General features: G+C 34.6%; 1 long non-coding RNA gene across 1 annotated transcript in view; it reads right to left on the bottom strand.

Annotated features, from left to right (window-relative positions):
• The window catches only part of LOC138714991 (uncharacterized), a 138,466-nt gene that overhangs the window by 1,016 nt on the left and 122,260 nt on the right, over positions 1-15,190 (bottom strand). The gene's annotated exons all lie outside the window — the stretch shown is intronic.

Below are 15,190 nucleotides of genomic sequence, written 5' to 3'. Positions count from 1 at the left end.
TGTACTGTATTAGGCATTTACTGGTAACTGTTTACAATTTGCGCAATAATTGGTCTGTATTCTATCACTCTTAAGTGGACAGGTTGTCATAATATGCATGTGCGTCACAAGATAATGACATCATGCCCGCATGTGTGATTTCTGGTCTGCAAAGTGAAATCCCTTCCGTCCATTCCCCTCCCACGGAATGCTAGACAAATGAATAATTTTTTGATGACGCATTATAATTCAATCAATCTATAGACCTACACAAGCCGAGTTTAACAAACTACTGTGTTTCCATTACAATAAAACTGATGAATCAGTAAGAAGTCATAGCACAGATGAACATGAAACGAAAAACCACTGAAGTTGATATGCAAATAATCTGTTATTTTCAAATAGCTGTTTCTCGGAAATCATTGAGAATAAAGACTGATCCAAAATAAACCGGGAACGAGAATCAGAACGAAAACGGAAAGCGCAGGACGTGAATGTGAAGATTTTTGATTCACCATAAACCGAGAACGGAAATAGCCATGCATATGCATATCAATAACGATACGAAAGTTGATATTAGGCATTCTGATATTATTTGTGTATAATTAACCATTGGCGTTCTCTCATGAGTACAAGCCAGTAAACATAAATACAGGTTAACCAACTTGAAAATTATTTATGACACACAATATTTAAGAATTCAATTCGTGCGGTAATATGGTCACATATGCACGTAGAATTTATTGAATGTGATTCTAATAAATTACGAATTAGAAATGTAGTGCTTTCCAGGCTTTCCGTGTAATATTAGTGACTTGTTCCTCCCAACCCAGTTGTTACTTAAATATATGCCTAGATATTTACAAGTGTTCACTTATGGCACCGGTGTAATGCGTTCTACAGAAGCATATTGACATACTTTTACTCACACAGATTTTCATTTTATTTTTTGTCGTCCAGGTTTCAATAACGTTAAGATCGTTTTGCAACGCGGTGATATCGGTTTGATCACTAATTTGTCTATATATTATACAGTCGTCCACGAAGAAGTGGTATGTATATATATATATATATATACACCACTTCTTCGTGTATATATATATATATATATATATATATATATATATACATACACCACTTCTTCGTGGATGACTAATATGAGAAACATTACAGGTGCAAGAACCGACCCTCGAGGAACTTCTGAAGGTATATTTCAGTTGTACTCTGTGTCTCTTCCTTCTTTGCTTTTCCCAGCAACTCATAGCGACAAGCAGGCATTCGGAAGTTAACATTTCACTTCATCACAATTCATCCAGAGTTAAAATTGAATAACTGAGCAGGAAAATGTCACAAAGGCCGGATTGAAATTTTACAGAAACAGAAAAAGAGATGCTTGGTGCCCAGTCCGCACCGTAACATTTTCTCATAACCTCCTAGGTCCTACAGTCTAAATTGAAGTTTTTACTTTCATTTTCATCCAATAGAGTTCACTAACATATATAACAGAGTAAGTGCGACATGATTACATTAAAACAATCCAAGAGGAAATTGAATAGCTAGTTTATTCGTATTAAATTGAGAAAAAAAATTGAACTTCAAAAATAAAAGAAGAAGCAATGCTTCTACCACATTAATGGAAGCTACGCCCTTGTGCATAAAGTTAAATGCATTACATTAAAAAGACATCTGTGTGTACACTAAATAAGAGGACGAATTTCATACTTGTAATAAAGATCGCAGGCAATTAGTTCCCCATATGCTACTTGAAATAGCCGATATTTAATTAGCAGCACTATATACAATGTAGAAAATTTGCCATTTAAATGGTTTATTCGTTTCTTTTATGTAGTATTCACCAATATTATAAAAAATCTCATACACTGTACGTAAAATTTTGAATTTTATTTTATCGGCTTTGACTCACATTTAGTGCTCACGCACTAAATTATACAGGGACATCATTTTATTTTTACTAACATTTTTAATATTAACCTGGCTATACCTTTAGAGAACCGGAAACATTGTTTCCCACCCCCTTCCACGACTGTAGTTCGATGATACTGATGTAAAACTCAAACAAATCACTTTACTAGGTATAGGAGGGAAGAAAAGTAGTTCATCCATTTACGTAAACTAGGAAATATCGTATTTTGAGTTCGATAATTTTCATATTTTAAAATTTATCATTGTTCCGTATTCTGTCCGCAATCATATTGCAGTTTTCATTTAACCTCTGCTTTGTATTCTGGATCCTAGTGGTCAGCCGTAGATTTCGGCCAGATGTCCCAAATTGTGGAATTTGTTGTTGCAAAATGCAGTACTCTATTAAGAATAAGTGTTTTTACTCACGAACTGAGTTATCCATGGGAACGTATTCATTATGCAGTGTATATTATACTGTCTACAGCACATTAGCGTACAATATAGAGAATGAATTTAAATTGATAAATAATCATAATATGGATATTTAAACACATTTTTGAAAGTGATGGCCGTTCATTTCGATACAGGCTTCAGTTCTTTTGTGCATATTATCCCACTATAGACTATTGCATCTAATTCCAATTACCAGTTTCGTCGTTCGTACTAGTAACTCATGTTGAAATAATTCTGTACCTACTCTATAAAAGAGTACATTACGTACTGTAAATTCAATCTTCACCTCTGCCCAACTCGCACAGATATAATTATTCAGACATGCTATCTACTGTCCGTCCAAGTGGTTATGCCGCAGGATCGTAGAAAGGGAGGCAATCACGTGACAGTTAATTACTTAACGAGACCCTTTTATTTATCTCATTTTAAACAACTGTATAATATTACGTAAACGTCCAACTCCTAACAGAAATTAATGTTTTCAGAAAAGAGCTAAGACAGCCCAGCTTTTACAAAGGGGCGAGCAGAAGCAGGTGGGGGAAATCGGGATGCGACGTAGGCACAGTACCTGTGCGAAAATATGATTCAATATTGAAAGCTCTTTCGTCATTGGAAAACGCGAACACATTTCTGGAACGTAGTATACTCACTAACTCAGTGTTGTTTACTATATATAGCCTGGATTTTGTGATTTGTTCGAGTGTCTAAGAGTTATATTAATTGTGAATTATTAAGTTTTTAATTTCCCAATTAAGTGATATTGTGAAAAATATGGCAGAACAAGTTTCTGGAGAGGTTTGTGTTGAAAATGACTGTGTAATAGAAGGTTTATTAAAAGTGCCTTTTAACCTTCGTACATACAACGAGGAAGTTGAAATTGTGAAAATGGAAAGACCAACTCCTGAGTTAAATTTGTCCATGGACGTAAAAGAAAAACAGCGTGAGTACACACGCCATTTCACTTCAACATCATATGGTAAGTGGAATTGGTTGTGTGGTAGTTCTAAACTGTCTAAACTATTTTGCTGGCCATGTTTGTTATTTAGCCGCGAAACTAATGTGTGGTCAAAAGAGGGTTTTCTAATATCAACTCCCTTCGAACGGCAGTCCTAAAACACGACAAATCAAAAGCTCATATTTGTAGTAGCATGAACTTTGCAAACTTTGGGAAGACAAGAATTGATTTACAGCTAGATAAGCAAAAAGCTCTACATATCAACCAACACAATGCTCCTGTGGAAAAAAATCGGGAGATTTTACTGCATCTTATTAACGCAGTCTGCTTTCTAGGAAAACAAGAATTGGCTTTTCGGGATCATAATGAGAGTGTGGAATCAGACAATAGAGGAAATTATATTGAATATTTAAGTTCCTTAAGTGAATTAGACCATTTACTGGCCAATCATCTTGAGAGTTCAACACTATTTCGTGGTACTTCTCCCACAATTCATAATGACTTAATATTTGCTATAAGTGGGGTTATGATAAAGAACATAAAATCTGAAATAGAAGAAGCATCTTTTGCGGCCATTGTTGTTGATGAAACAAGTGGCTGCTCTAATCAGAGTCAATTGTCCACTGTTTTAAGATACGTCGATAGTACTGCCAATGCTCAAGAACGGTTTATAGGATTCACAAATGTCAGTTCGGGCAAAACTGCTGCTGCTTTGTTTCAGCATGTGGAAGGTGTTATAGCAGAATACAATGTCGGCAATAAGTTAATTGCACAGACATACGATGGTGCTTCAGTTATGGCTTAAAAACAAAAGTTCAAGGAAAGTATCCTCAAGCACTATTTGTCCATTGTTACAGCCATGTTCTCAATTTAGTTTTGCAACAAACTACTTCATCCATTCCAGAATGCTGCATTTTTTTTTTCAAAACACTGTCGGGTTTAGCTGCATTTTTCTCATCATCTCCTAAAAGATCAGAAAAACTCTAGAATGTATGAAAAAGAAACTCCCAAAAGTAGCACCAACTAGATGCAATTTTACATCTCGGCTTGTAAATACAGTAAAGTAATACAGAGAACAACTGACTGCTTTCTTTGAAAATATCATTTGTAATGACTCTGAAGTAAACTGGGTTGATGATGTAATTGTGCAGGCTCAAGGATATTTGTATTTTTTTCACACAGTTTCAGAATATATTTCTTCTTGAAGTCAATGCTAGAGTATTCGCACAAACAGATGTGCTCTACAATATTCTTCAGACAAAAAGTCTAGACATAGCATACTGCTTGCAAGAGGTATCAAAGTTAAAAAATACTATATTCGAGTTCAGACGTAGTGGGTTTCCATCCATATGGAGTGATATGGAAAATGAAAATTCTTCAGCCAATACAATGGAACCACCATTAAAGCGAAGAAAAGGAGATGATGAATTGAAATACAGGCAGCTATACTACAGCAAACTAGATCGTATGCACATGGAAATTACTGACAGATTTTCTGATTATGGAAAGCTTCAGTTTACATATCTTCTAGATTCTCAAAAATTTTCTGCTTATAGAGAAAACTTCCCGAATGAGGCACTAAACAAATTATTTCAGTCCTATAACAGTCACTTTGATCAAGTACGTTTGAAAAATGAATTAAGTGTAATATATTCAGCAGAGGTCTTTGATTTTTCGAACAAACCTATCCATGAAATATTATCTGCCATATATGAAAACCAGCTGAACCAAGTTATTCCTGAAGTCCTTAAATTGGCAACATTAATTGTGACAATACCAGCTACGTCAGCATCAGTAGAAAGAACATTTTCTGCGTTGAAGAGAATAAAATCCTACTGTAGATCAACTCATACATAAGAACGTTTATCCGGCTTGGCACTGATGTCCATTGAAAAGTCATTTCTACAGAAACTTCGCAAGCGGCCCAACTGTAATTTCAATGACGAAGTCATCAAAGTATTTTCGTCCCAATCAAGACGTCTGGAATTCATATATAAATAGGTAAGGAATTTTCTTATAGGGACTTTAAAATATATTTTGTGTAATAATAGGGTCAGTGGTAGCCCAGGCCCTTAAACCAGTATACGCCACTGGAGTGAAGTACATTAAAAAACTCAGGTACAATAAAAATGTTAGTAAAAATAAAATGATGTCCCTGTATTATTAAAATACAAATGAGATATATCGTCGCTAAAAAGACGAAGTGGCGTAAGCGACAAATGTGTAATTTTACAGGAGAGTAGTTGAAAGAAAAGTGTATTTATATGCGGACCTACAACTCAAAGTAATAAATTGACACGTCAAAGATAATACATTGATTCAGTTCGTTTATTGTTTCTCTTAATAAGGACTAAAGGCAAATTCTAAAATTTTGATACCTTATAGGCCAAGAAGGCCTTAATTGGAGATACGTCTGTTCGAAAGATTTCACTCATAATAGGAAGGCACTTACGCCATACACATGACTGATCGTATAATACTAATTTATGCTATTCTTTGAGTTGTATTATTCTTTATTTATTTTTTGACTAATTTTATTTATTTTTTATTTTTATTATACATTATAATTATTTGAAAGTCTAGGAAATAAAGAGGATTATAAACTTATTTTAATAAAGCAAAATCAAGATTTTTTTAAAATTACATAAAATTAATGAACAATGTAATTATTTGCAAAACTAATCTTTCAGGTAAAGCTCCCTGTAAAGCCGATTTGAATAATTTCAAGGGAAAAATTGTTCCGGGGCCGGGTATCTATCCCGGGACCTCTGTTGAACGTACCAGCGCTCTGCCAACTGAGCTACCCGTGAACTCCACCCGACACCGTCTCAACTTTTCCCTTTACAGAAATTGTGTGCACTCGATGTGGATATAAAGGGAAAAGTTGAGACGGTGTCGGGTGAGGTTCCCGGGTAGCTCAGTTGGCAGAGCGCTGGTACGTTCAACAGAGGTCCCGTGATCGATACTCAGCCCCGGAACAATTTTTCCCTTGAAATTATTCAAATCGGCTTTACAGGGAGCTTTACCTGAAAGATTAGATTTGCATAATATATACGTTACTGTGTACGTTAACAGAAAACCACAATTCCAAGTCACACCGAGATTGTGTGCACTCGATGTGGGTCTCTGGCGTTTCGTCAGCCCACGCGAGTTATGTGGATATAAAGGGAAAAGTTGAGACGGTGTCGGGTGGAGTTCCCGGGTAGCTCAGTTGGCAGAGCGCTGGTACGTTCAATAGAGATCCCGGGATCGATACCCGGCCCCGGAACAATTTTTCTTTTGAAATTATTCAATGTATTTATTTGTTTACAAACAATTTTAAGAAACACAAACAAGTATTGTAAATGTTCATGGGTTAATAATAATTATTGCACCCTAGAATTAATGTGGGAGTTCCTTGTAGAACGTTTTATAAACATCTCTTATTACTGGTGTTGACCCTTTGCATAGCTGCTGCAAATCGTTGTACTTCTCAACCGAAATCTTTGGAGAGGTGATATTAAGAAGAGGCAGAGGAAGCTTCAAAATTTCAGAAATATTCCGTGATTTCAGAGATAGCTGCTCATAATGTTCGTCCAAATGACTGGTTTTTACAAAAACGCAGTTAGGGTCGTCTTTGTGTCACTCTGACTTCTCTGACTGTAGTCCATTCAATCTGTTTCTTTTTGTGCCAATTTCATACTCTAGACAGCTTAACAATGTTGAAATAGTTAGTTTGCTCGAATTTATAAATAAATATTCATTTTTGGCATCACGTGGCAATCCATGGATTATAGGGAGCGTAGCAATACACTGCACACACAGACGTAACGACCAATTTTAAAAATGGTAATACCTAACGAAGAGACGTAAGCGACTTGCGAGTCTGATACGCCAGTTCGTCTGAAAAAGAATGAAAGAGCAATGGCGTTTACGACGATAACACGATGTTCACTGCCAAGTAACCATTAGAGATGGATGTACGCCAGTTCGTCAGAATATAGATATGGTCCAACGAAGTGTGCTGGCGAAGTATCTCCAAATTTTTTGTTTTGGCGCTTACGTCACTTCGTCAGTTAAGCGACGATATAGGTATAGTTACAACAATAAGCACATAAGAGTTATCAAAGAAACTTTGAATATTGTTATTTTAAACAATGCCTATCTAATTTTTGCTACAAAAGATTACATAGCTCACTCAAGCACACAGGAATCGTGATTACGATGGTAATAGCAGAATTTTTTCAACTTATATATGGCTATAGGTGTTGCTTGTCACCACAGTTCAGCTAGACATCTAAGATCATACATAGCTCGAAACCCGGCATTCAAGTAAGTAGCTCTTCTTTTTATGCACAACCTTCTTTCATTTTAGACTCTATTAAAATGCGCTTGTAAACCACATTATACATCAGAATTGATGTTACCTTCGTTATTTTACTATTATCTATTTATTTACTTTCTATACTGCATTCGTCAAGGCCATAAGGTCTTCTCTTATACTCTACAAGTCACAAACACCACAAGCAGTGAAATTTACCAGAAAGTGAATAGAACAAAATATTAACATATTACAAAATAATTCACACTATACAAAATGAAAGTACTATGATACCATACTAGGAAAAAGTAAAATACAGATCTAGGGATTAGAATATAACTAACCCAAGTAACTCAATTAGTACAAATACGTAGTTAAGAGGGAAAACTTAAAGAAGAATACAACAAATGGAATGTAATATAATAATACTAAAAACTTACAAATGGCTCTTAGAGAACGCATCAACGCTCTATTAACTAAGCTACCCAGGAACTTCACCCGACACCGTCTCAATTTTTCCCTTTATGACCACATAACTCGAGTGGGCTGACAAGACGCCAGAAATCCACATCGAGTGCTCACAAAGTCTGTGTGATTTTGAAATTGTTGTTTTCTGCTAACGTACCTATAGTAACGAATATGCAGACGTGCACAATTTATTAGACCTAATTAATTATACGGGCAACAAAGCTGTATTTATCGGCACAAATAAGGAACAAAAATGTATTTTGCACAGAAATAATGAACATAAAATTGATCTGGAGGTTACTAATATTTTTTAACTTTTTCTTATTCTTTATTAACACGTTGATTTTGTCAGGGATGCTGAAAACTAAAGTTTGACACTTTCTTTGAATATCAGCATCATTTAGCCAGATATCAGACAGTGCTTAAATGAGTCCATATTTTGTTGTAAGCCTTTTTGTTCACTTTCTTCTTCGTATAGATCACAGATTTTCGTTTTCGTTCATGTTCGGTCTTCTTGCAGGTCATGGGAGAACAGACTGTTGAATATCTTCTGCAGAATATAATTAACACATAAGTAGTACCAACACAGCCAGATAAAATATACTTAACCACTGGAAAAATATACCAGAAAATGTAAACAATCATATTTACAACAATAGAGACTCTGTAAATTATACTGATAGTTGGTATGACGAATTATATTATGTTCATAAAAGAAAAACGTTTTAATATAATAATTTGTCCACGTCTGTATTATGGAAATTTATCTTTCTGGTAAAGATCCCTGTGATGGAACATAATTATGCTTTCTCAATAATTAAATATAAATTTAGTTTAATAAAACATATTTCTCTTACAAGGAAACGTTCTGATGGGGGCAGATAAAAAAGTTAAATTTTTTTCTTTCACCATGTTAATAATGTCAAAAGGATTGCTTATACAAATTTTGGCCCCTCGACCGCAATTACGAGGCCGTTCAGAAAGTGATTTTCCCTGGGGCCGTTTGTAGAAAAAAACACAATTGCATGGAAATATTTATTGAAACAGATACAGCAATTGTTGCGCTATTTGTCAACATATCCCCCACTTGAATTGAGACTTTCGTCATGCCATGGGATCAATTTTCGTGCCGTAGAAGTCAGCAGCCTCAGATCAGAACCAGCGTTTGACTGCGCCTACACCTCTCTCTGTCGATCCCATGAAATTAGAAATGTTTCAATTCCGATGGAAATATGTTGAAAAATAGCTCAACAATTGCTGTGTCTGTTCCAATAAATTTTCCCAATTAAATTGTGTTTTTTTCTGTCAACGGCCCCTGGCGAACGTATTTCTTTAAGGCCCTCGTAATTGCGGTCAAGTGCTCAAAATTTGTAAAAGCCCTTCTTTTGACAATATTAATGTGATAGAAGAAAAAAAATTAACTTTTTTATCTGCCTCCATCAGAACGTTTGCTTGTTAGACTACTGACTATATAATTGCGAGGTATTGTGTTTCAGAAATCAACTATAATAATATTACCAATAGATTATGTTAATAGTTAATAACTGTGACATGAGAATATTAATATAAATCTTACACAATAAAATATATAAAGCATTACTTGCAATAAACATTGCAATTACTTGAAAACAATATCACAAATCAAGGGCATTGTTAATATATAAGGTAAATCAAAAGTCACTTAAAATTTGAAGGGTTACAAATATTATACTATTTTAGATAAGTTAGTAGAAATAAAAACATCACCGTGTTGGGAAAACAAAAGGGTTTGGTACAAAGAAACAAAATATATATAACCTGAGAGCAGTGGTTAATTCTTATATAAAAAAAGACTTGCCCGAATTATTATGCATTCCGAATTAGCGGTATTTCACTGTATCTTACTCTTTTTACAGATTACGATGTTGAGGAAAACAGTTGTAATTACGTTGCTGGCGGCTCTCGTATTTCAGGTAAGCTGTGTTTCTGAAATTTTTATAATTTATGTTTAAAACCGTATTTGTAATTCAAAATTACATTATAGTTATTCCTTCTTTCGCGTCCCAATTCCATAGCAATCATGTTATCATTTATGTCCATGACCTTATTTATACTAATATACTTCAACAGAAATTTTAAGAGCAACTACTGCTGTAGCATCTTATATTTCAGTTTGTTTGAAGCTTTATTTGTGGCCAACTATAATAAAATTATATAAACTAGGAACTGGACTCAGAACAGAGAAATCGTATAGTTCAGAATTACTTTACCACTATCGCAATAAACCACTTCATTAGTGTTTCTTATTCGGTTATTCAGCCTTGCATATTTCGTCAATATGTTCGCTCAGAACAAAATGAATGCTCTACATTTCTACAGGCCATTCGTTACCTTGTGAAACCAAATGCATGCATGCGCCGTAGCTTATAGTTTAGTCCGAGAGTCAAATTAATACCCAGGCTGAAGTATTTATGTTCGTTGTATAGCTATTTTTCGCACGCATGAATATTTGTAATGTCAAGCAATGTTGTCACATTTGCGTTTCAAAGGTAATTCCCGGTTACCAACATCAATATACTGATTTTTACCATCACTTTTCACAGTGAATACATTTTAAGCTACAAGATTACTTTTAATTATTAAAATTGAAATTAAAATTTCTAACCTATTTTATCGCCATAAATCAACTCGTGATACAACATTGATTTTTACTCCACGTGGAGTAGATATGACAACGTCAATTACGATTGTTAACGAATCATGTGATTGGAGCGGCATCTGGGAAGGGCTAATGAATAAAGAAACTCTTATCTTATTTCTTCAAAAGAAAGCGCCCTCTTTGACACCGTCTGGGTATGAAATGGACGCTCATATTATAAGAATCTTATGGTGGGGATTAGTTTCCTGGCTAGCTTTTAGTGGAAGCATAGCGAGGGAATGAAGCTTCCCAATCCAGTTTCTTCTTCCCCTCACGCGCAAGTTAGTTTCTTGAGATAGCGAATGGCCTGTAATACACATATTGCTCTTTCATTCTTTTCTCCGTAATTTCATTATAGTTACAAGAGCAGAACGACTGCACTTTAAAATCAATAATTACTTTGGTTTTTAGAATAATGTATCACTAATTCAAGAAACAATTCCTAGAAGCAAAGCGGTACTATTATTTCGGCGAAAATATTATTTCCCTGCGCTCCATAATGTCTGCCATTATTAATGTAGATCAACAGTGTTAATATATTTTTAGTTCTTTCTCTGTATTTCTAACTTTAGGTATGTGTATTTCTGGTAGTGTGGAAAACAAGTCCTATTGGTCTTAATTCCGCCAGAATGAAAAATAAACAAATAATAATAATAATAATAATAATAATAATAATAATAATAATAATCACTAGCTATGGACTTAATTGTGCTGAATACTCCAATCTGCGTTCTAACAAGTTTGTCGTATACTTTTTAACAGTTTATCACCAATTTGTACTATAATGCAACCAAATCCAGATATAGTGAAACTCTGCGGACTTCCATATTTCGTTCACTGTATCCGAGGTTCACTAAATACGAAGTGTCTCTTCCCTAACCTTAAATGATAGGAATTAATGAAATTGTGAACAAGAAAATGAAATACTATACAGTAATTAAAATATTACATTTTTGTGTAATGGATTATACTGTATACTGTTACTCATAGTTGACCTACGTCCGCTTGCGAAAGGCCACATTCAACGTCACTTATAATACTTGCCTTATCTTCCAAAGAAAACACTTTACGCTTCAATATTTTTATACAGTACATTCACTGTTCGAACACTAGAAATAGACTGATCAAGTACAAATGACAGACGCTGTTATGGTGTGACTACGTACTCAGCCTTGAAATTTCCTGGGTCACTTAATGGAAACTGGGAGGGGTTTGATGGAGTTTGAAAGCCATCGGAATCTTACCTTCATTTATGCTCTAGACATAATGTCCGTCCCCTTTTAGTAAAAGAACAAAAGTCAATCCTTTGACGGTGAAGGATTAGAAATAATAGTAGATAGTGTGCTTGAGAAAGAATGGCAACCCTTCGACGGTAGAGTGAGGCAAAGTTGTCACGTGTTGTGTGACTTTACAGTACAGCTCATTGTCTAGGAATCACTAATCCTACCTTTGCCCTGTATCTAAAAGAGTAAAAAAACTTAGAATGTTGTTCTCAACGCAACCTTTCAATTTTATACAAGAAGACCTGACTTCAAATAAGAATTTGTCAGGATACAACTCCTATTCACTATAAACGAAATATTAATGTACTTTTTAATGTATGCGGGTCTGGACCAATAATTTAGGTTCACTATAGCCGAATGTTCACTATAAGCGAGTTCATTATATCCAAAGTTGATTGTATAATTTATGTTTAAATGCTTATCATGCACAATGTGTCGAGACTTCTGTGTCACACCAGCTAATTATTTATCTTTGTTTCAGCTTCACAGCTACACCCGTGCTGACGATGGTGAGTACAGTCAGCTATTTCCAACATTCACAGTTTCTGTTTTCATCCAACGTAATTTTATTTTGTACACAGTATTATATGTTTACCTATGTAATATTATGATTTATTTAACGACGCTCGCAACTGCAGAGGTTATATCAGCGTCGCCGGATGTGCCGGAATTTTGTCCCGCAGGAGTTCTTTTACATGCCAGTAAATCTACTGACATGAGCCTGTCGCATTTAAGCACACTTAAATGCCATCGACCTGGCCCGGGATCGAACCCGCAACCTTGGGCATAGAAGGCCAGCGCTATACCAACTTGCCAACCAGGGCGACTTACCTATGTATACATAAAAACTAATACTAGAATACAGGAATATAAGTATAAATATAGTTCGTTTCAATAAGTTTACCGAATATTCAGAGCAAGTATCTCTACGGCAATCTTGTGTTACAACCAAAAGAGAGGACACTGGGACAATCCGTGAAGCGACGGCAAGAAAACTTTTGCAGACATTAACATTTACTCCTATTAGGACTAGGTCTCTATAATCTATCAAGATGGTGGTGGTGGTGGTTGTGGAGGTGCTGGTGGTGATGATGATGATGATTATAATGATGAGAAACAAACACATACCTACGATATTTACGTAAGACCTAATATTATACGATTCATATAATAATTATAAAGTATTTTTATACTGATATCCATCCGAAACGGAATTTACGGATAGATAGATAGTTGATAGCCGTCCCAACCAGGGTTTAGTAATCAGCCTCCTAATCAATTCTAAATGAATATCGATGTTTAATTCATTTTTTTCTTTAATAGAAACCCTACTTAGGTAGGCTATCATTGAGAAATTTATTGGAAATGCAACAAACGATTTAGGCCACAAGACAAATTACATTTTATAAAGAATATAAGTGATGATTAATTATGCTAATCGATAACTTCAGTGCAGTGGAGGATATCATGTCCAGGGTGCTGTCAGGAACGTTTAATTTTCGGAAGACTTCTAAGGACTCCCGTGGGATTGTACTTCTGGCCCCAATCATAATTCCTATAACGTCCCATGTCTTGATGTTATATTTGGTCCACAAATCGCTGCAGCATGGCAGATAAATTGCCCGTTTTTCTTTGCAGACTTCTCTAGGTTGTTCCTCGCTGTTCTGAAAACGGCCTGTGGGATCGAGAATGAGTCTACAATTTTTTTTCGGTCTATAATAATGATACATGCTCTTCGAGTTGAACCGTCAGCAGAAAGGCACCCAATTTCCTCGTACACATCATACTTATTAGCCCGGCGAAGTTCATTGGCAATCATGGAGCGATTTTTATTATGACGGTCAATTCTCAGAAATTCTCCCTTCCGGCAAAAACCCAGTACATGTGCTAAGGTTTCTTGCTCATTGCATCTTCTGCAATGGGCAGTACCAAGGCTTCCGCCTGGGAGGGTTCTGACTGGAATAAAGTTGCAGCTCATTTTTAATCGCTTCAGTCCATTGGCTTATATTTCGCCTTATATTTCCGTAACAAATTTACTTTCAATGCCTATAACTATGCATTATAAACTGAATTTTAGTAATAAATATATTTTGTATTATATTTCCGTAGAAACTCGTGTTTGTTACGTTCCCATGAAAACTATGCACAGAATAGGGTTTTATAAATGAATTCAATTCAATTTACTGACCCTGTTTATTCATAAAAACCTAAATTTATTATCAATTTCAACTAGGCTATGCATTAATCTAATATGGTTAGCATAATAATTATGCTTTCTTTAGTTGAACTTTCAGTCGCTTATTAGTGTCTGCCTCAAAAAGTGTAATAACAGACAAACCATATATTGAGGACCATCAATTCTCGATTTATCGTGAAGAAAAATAATCGCTGTCGTTGTATAAGGAACTTTCTTGTTTCAATGGCGACTATACTAAAGGATACGTGACATCTTTATTCCCTACTTCGTTAATTTGTTCAAATTTGAAATATTTTAAAATTGAAGCTTTTAAAAAGGAAATTTATTAAATTATTCATGATATATAATATTAACAAATGTATTGTTTTACCTTTTATTTCTGTAGAATATATTCATGTTTTTATTGAATATCACTGGCTTCTGTCGGATTGTCAATTTATATTAAATATACATTTATCTCTCCTTTTCTCTTTCTTCTTTTTTTTTTGCTCTAGTGTGTTATTTATTGGTTTCAATTAAGTTACTTACTGTATTTAGTAAACTGTCCTTGTAAATTTTATGTTATATTATTGGCTATGACCATACCGTACAAGAGCCTGGCTCTTACGGTAGTGGGTAGAAACATTTTGGTTTTATAAATTTAATTTGTACTCACTAGCTAGCTAGTTAAATAAATAAATAGATATATAAATAAATAAATAAATAAAAATAAATAAGTAAATAAATGATAATAAATAAACAAATAAATAAATAAATAAATAAATAAATAAATAAATAAATAAATAAATAAATAAATAAATAAATAAATAAATAAATAAATAAATAAAATCTTTACTTTCCTACCAGTTCGTTGTCGAAAAGGACAAATTAAAAGTTATATACAAGAGCAAAGCGGACTCAACCGTAGAGCGTCATTTACGACAGTGTTATCTCTGACAATGGTCATTGTGTGTGA

Source organism: Periplaneta americana, chromosome 15, assembly GCF_040183065.1.
Source record: "Periplaneta americana isolate PAMFEO1 chromosome 15, P.americana_PAMFEO1_priV1, whole genome shotgun sequence".
NCBI classification, from domain to species: Eukaryota; Metazoa; Arthropoda; class Insecta; order Blattodea; family Blattidae; genus Periplaneta; species Periplaneta americana.
The sequence above is the reverse complement of the archived record's forward strand: the minus strand, read 5'-3'. Positions and strand labels throughout refer to the sequence as shown.